Consider the following 6067-nt stretch of genomic DNA (forward strand, 5'->3'; position numbering starts at 1 on the left):
TGGAAATAAGGAGGGGAAGAGGATGGAAGGGAGGGGAGGGAGATGGGAAAAAGAATCGAGGTATAGTGTGTGCAGGTACAAATTCCCTCTGATGAGTGTGATCTTATGTAGACCTATAAATAAAATTAATCTTTTTAGAAAGCAGAGCCTGGCTGGGCGTGGTGGTGCATACCTGTAATCCCAGCACTCGGGAGGCTGAGGCAGGAAGATCACTTTGAGTTCGAGACCAGCCTGGGCTACAAAGTGAGCTCAAGGCCAGCCTGAACTCCAGAGCAAGACTCTGTCTCAAAAACAAAAAAAAAAAAAATAGAAAGCAGAGCCTCCAGCCTCAGTCAAGCATTCTGATGCCTGCAGCTGGTCCCTCGTCCACCCTGCAACCACAGGAGAGACCAAGCCAAGGGTACGGGGCCCAGCTACTCAGGGCTGATTCAGCCATTGGACGAGGCAGGCATGGTGCTAGGGCCCCCAGTATTTTCCAGACCCATGAAAACATTTCATTTCTCTTCAAATTAGAAGAAAGAAGCAACTCTTAGGTCAGAGAAAATGGTTTTTTATATCAAGTTAATCTGTTTTTATGCCAGCCTAACCATAAAATGTCATGTTTTATATTCCTTTAAGGGAGAAGGGGCCAACGAATGCAAAAGCTCCCAGGCCCCATGGAAGTTGTTATGCGGCCCTGAAGCTGCTCCCAGATTCCTGACCCACAGAAACTTTGATACCATAAATATTTGTTACTGCGCGCTGCTGGGCTCAAGGTGATTTGCTATGTGGTAAGCGGGCGCTAATGTGCTGCCCCATGAGATCTGAGGGCAGAGCTCTGCAGACAGGGACCGGCAAGGGCAGAGGTCTCGTGAGGAAGTATGGAAGTCGTCCCAAAGTGTGCAGAAAAATAGTTATTCAGCCTCTGTGGCCTCAGTGTCCCCAGTGTCAAATGGTGAAGCCTACCACAGCATGCACACACCTGAGTCCGTCTCCCAGGACCACACACCGGGGAGGGACAGCAGGCACAGCAGGGCGGGCTGGGTGGGGCAGACGTGGCCCTCACCCCTCATCCCTCCCCGGCCCTGCCGAGCAGATGCAGCAGCAACACCAGCATTCGGCCAAACGGGGTGCCTGCGCTCCCACTCACAGAGCAGCTCTCGTGGGATGAGCGCACCTTCGTTCCTCCGCAGGGCCACACCAGAAGAGCAAAAAATTCAAGCCTAGCAATGTGTCTGCAGAAGGAGCCCAGGATCAGGGCGCAGAGCCACGCGGCCCTGAGGTACTGCCTGGCCAGGGACCCAGGGCAGCCGGCCTACTGGAGGAGGAGCCAGCCACCAGTCATTCCCCCACCACCCTGGCGCATGGCACAGCGGCCAGCAGGAGAGCTGAGCTCCCCCACAACGCAGAGGGGCAGAGCAGCCTGCGGGGTCAGAGTAGGAGAGGACAGAGCACCGATGCAGAGGAGAACCAAGCTCAGGCTGGGATAACCAGGAAGCGTCTGAGAGAGGAGCGGGGAGCCAGTCCGTGTCCCACTGGCCCCCAAGCACCAGGCTGCCGGAGGCCTGCTGGACCAGCGGTTCTGGCCTGGGAGACCCGGAAGTCTTGTTGCATCTATAATAAGCCCCACTTTGGGGAAACAAGCTTTTAAAACTTCTCCCATCCCGGCTCTCAGATCTCCGGCCGGAGTATACTGGGTGACCTTGGGCAAGTTGCTTAAACAGTTTTGAGCTCAACTCTTCCACAAAATAGAATTTTGTGAGAATTCAAATTGATGCTGTACGTGAAGCAGTTGAGGCCTGTCGGTACTTAACAGTACCATCAGCTTCACTGCTGTGTGGCTGTGAACAGGTGACTTAACCTCTCTGGGCTTCAGCTTCCCCTCTTTCTTTCTATCTGATTCAGACCCTGCCTCTTGGCTCTTCCTGCCAGACAGTCTCTACCTGTGTCTGGTTCATCTCTCCTCAGCCTTTCGCAGCCTTGGCCGCCCCACACCTCAAGCCCCTTGGAGTCCCATTAATTTTGAGAGGCTGTCTGTGTGGATTGCCGCCTGGCCCAGTCCTGGGGCTCAGAGAGCTGTGTAATTATCCACTTGGAGCTGAGGGGAAGCGATAACCAGCGCTCTCTCCCTCCTCCCCTGCCCGCCTCACTTTCTTCCGTTTCTCTCTCTCGAGCATCCCTAGGGAAGCTGATTACTGAGGGCCCGCGGGGTGAGGAGGGGCAGCATCCTCCTTACCTCGAGGAAGAGGAGGGGGCGGCCCTCTGCCCTCCACCGAACGCTGAGGCCACAGGTTGGCACAGACGCCCCCGCCCAGGCCCTGCTGCCTGCACTGGGCACGGCGGCCTCCTCTCTGGATTGTTACCTCCGCCAGGAGCTTCCGCTGCACTCCAGCCTTGCCTGGCCGGCTGTCCCCAGACCTCGCCCCTGGGGTCTCATGAGCCCCAAACCCAACACCTCTAAAGCTGGGTACACCACCTCCCCTACCAGGCCTGCTTCCCACACCATCCCAGCCCCCTCACTCCTGGTCCCCCAAACTCATGTCCTGAAGCACCAGCCACCCAGGGAGCCCCCAGCCTAATCAGCCACCAACTCCCCAAGATGTCTTCCACCATGACCGTCTAGTTCTCTGTTGTTCTGGGGCCACCGAGACCGGCTCCCAGGTCACACAAGTTCCTAGCAGTGAACAGCCACGGGTCCTTCAGACTGGCTGCACCACGTCACCCCGCCCCTGCCCCAGCCTTCCTTGATCTCTCCCGAGGCACCACACACCCTCTTCCAGCTCAACAATGCAAAACTCCTCCTCCTGCCCGCAAGCTGTGGCGGCAGAGGAATGTTGGAATCAGTATGCCCTAGAGCAGATAACTTCATCTCTGATCCTCAGTCTTATCATCTGTATAATGGGACTAAGTGTACCCATATCACGGGGCTATCAGGAGGGCCAGAGTATCCAGGATTACCATATCCAAGGACAAAGGCGCCAGGCATGCAGCAGCAATGCACAAGGGGCCTGGTGGGGCCTGTGGAAAAGTGGAGAGCCACCATTCCCTGGGAGGAGACAGCTGTTTGTCCACTCCAGCTTATGGAGGACCCAGGGAATGAAGGCCCCACATTGCCAGGTCTTCTACTATTTCAAGAGCATCTCCCAAAATGTTTTCATGGGGAATCTCCAGCTCTGAATATGCTGACAACTCATTGAAATGTTTTTTTAGCACCATGAAATCCAAACAAAACACCGATCTCCATGTCACCAGTCGGACTCTGATGTATGCAAGGGGTTGGGCCTGGCCTGTGCTGCTTGGCAGAGTCAGTAAACACTAATTCCCTTCTCTGCCCTTCTTACAGATTTTCAGAAGAGGGAGAAAAAATGGGTCTGTGAAGCCATTCACCCAACTGCACTCCTGCTGTCACCGCCAAATTCACACCGAGCACAGTGGCCAGCAGGTGCCAGGCCCGGCCGGGAGCCTCCCTGCCCCGGCATCCTCCCGGCTGGCGGGACAGGATGGAGCTCTGCTCTGGGTTCTGACTCTTCACACTCGATAAAGCCCCTACTGTGATCCGAAGGTGCTCCCGCATCCAGCTGTGGGAAACTTAGTCTTTCATGCAGCCCTACTGGGGCGGGGCCTCATGGAGTGGTTTACTTCATGGGGGATCTGCTCCTTGAGAACGGGGTCCTGCCATCATCAATGGGCTTGGTGAGCAGTGACACCCTCATCGGCTGCAGGCACCTTGATCTCAGATTTCCAAGTCTCCAGAGCTGAGACTATAAATTTTTTTTTTTTTTTTCTCTTTTTTTGAGACAGGCTGGCCTTGAGCTCACTTTGCAGCCCAGGCCAGCTCAAACTCACAATGATCCAAGTGCTAAGATTACAGGTGTGCACCATCATGCCTGGCTTAAATTTCTGTTTTGTGTCACTTATCGAGCCTATGGTTTTCAGTGACAGCCGCACACCATGACAGCCATGTCCCTCTCATCTTCTCATTTTGCCCATGCAGCAGGGTGTGATGACGCACACCTGTAATCCCAGCACTCAGGAGGCTGAGGCAGGAGGATGATTGTAAGTTCAAGACCAGCCTGGGCTGCAAAGTGAGCTCAAGGCCAACCTGAACTGCATAGCGAGACCCTGTCTCAAAAAGAAAAAAAAAAAAAAAAAAAAAAAAAAACCCAGTGCATAAATGAGAGGAGTAGGGTCCAGTGTAAGTCAGTCAACAAGCTTATTAAACACTTGTTGTGCCCCAGCCACCATTAAATGACAAACTCAAGGTCACAGAGAGTATTTTTGGTCGCAAGCGGCAGAAACCTAAACTGAAAGGCTCAGGCAAAGGGATGATGTGGCTCTGCGCACACAGCACAGGAAACGTCACTGGGCTCCGTTCAAGGCACGTACCTGCTCGTCTCATCTTTTTGCCTCCTTTGCTGTACCAGAATACTTGTCTCCTCCAGCGTAGTAGCATTTTCCAACCCACAGTCCCAAGCCGCTCCTCCCACATTCATCAGACAGTCTCCCTCTCCCTCCCTCTCTGTCCCATGTCCAAGTCCCATGGACACAGTCTCTTCATAGATCCATGTGAGTAAATGTTCAAACAGGACCAGTCACCTCGAAAGGAAAGCATGACCAGGCCGGGCATATAGCTCAGTGACACAAGTGCCTGCCTGGCAAGCACAAGGTCCTGAGTTCAATTCCTGGTACAAAAAAAAAAAAAAAAGAGAGAAAGCATGGCCGATTGGCTCAGTTTGGAGACAGTTCCAGTCCTGGCCCAACCAAAAATAACCAAAAAAGCAAGCTCTGCGAGCCAGAGAGGATTAGCTCAGGGAGGGCAGAACTCCCTGGGAAATGAGGCTGCTGCTCCATTCAAACACAAGATGTCTTAGTTTGGGCTTTCCCCAAAGCCAAACCTGAGACAAAGACATGCACGCACACTGTTCATCTGGGAGCCAATCCCAGGAAATGTAGCACAGAAAAGACAGGTGAGGCAGAGGAGGGAGGGAAGCTGACGAAGAATGGGAGATGGAGCCAGTTACTTCTGGGGGCCCCGAGCTCAGCCTGCCGGGGCCCTCGGGGGAGCGGTGGAACATGGCGACATGGCTCTTTCAGTCCAAGGGTGTCAGGAACCCACAGAGCCCCGCGCAGTGTGGCAGGTGGTGGCCACTGGACACGGGGCCTGCCTGCCTCCAGCCAGCATGCCCACACAGGCGCTGCCAGTCCCTGCAGTGCAGCGGCCAGGCAGGCAGGCGCCAGTCCTGGCCACTCGATGGAACAGTCCTTAAAGGGCAGCTCTGCCTGGCTGTTTCTGAGCCATGCGGCCCCGGACAGAGCATGAGGGGCTAACGTCGGGGCCAGAGCCCCACAGGGAGCCTCCCAGCCCTGCAGGGGAACGTGGTAGCTGATGGTCAAATGTTCGGGAGCGGCTCATGAGCCTGCGGTCACCTTCACAGGAGACCCCAGAGGGAACTGAGCCAAGCTACCCAGCAACATCAGCGCCCGCGTTGATGGGCCCTGCATTCAGCCTCGGAGTGTGTCCGGCTGAGGGAGGAGGAGGCCTGGAGACACTGGGTCCAGTCTCAGGGACCGTGAGTCCCGCTGCTGCCATGACCTAGCCCCGCTAAGCTTCAGAAACCGCAGAAAGAGCAACAGGTCACGGAGGAGATCAGATCGAGGCCCTTAATCCCCAGTTAGAGTGAGGTGGGGGGAGAATGTCACTCTGCAAAAGAAAAGCCATGGCCGCAGAGAAGAAAAGACAAAAGTGTGTGGGGTGAGGAGCTACATCCAGCACCTTCTATCCACGTCCATCGCTGGCTTCGGCAGCTCGTCGGGCCCCCAGCAGCCAGAATGGTGCAGCAGATCGAAACCAAAGAGGCCTGTCAGCAAGTTTTGGCTGGAGCAGGAGATAAACTTGTAGTAGCTGATTTCTCTGCCTCATGGTGGGGGCCGTGCAAAATGATCAAGCCTTTCTTTCAGCCCCTGTCTGAAAAATATTCCAACGCTCTGTTCCTTGAAGTAGATGTGGATGACTGTCAGGATGTTGCTACAGAGGGTGAAGTCAAATGCGTGCCAACCTTCTAGGTTTTTAGAGGGCTGGGAATATAGC

This window comes from Chinchilla lanigera, unplaced genomic scaffold (assembly GCF_000276665.1).
Source record: "Chinchilla lanigera isolate Chin_1 unplaced genomic scaffold, ChiLan1.0 scaffold00051, whole genome shotgun sequence".
Lineage (NCBI taxonomy): Eukaryota > Metazoa > Chordata > Mammalia > Rodentia > Chinchillidae > Chinchilla > Chinchilla lanigera.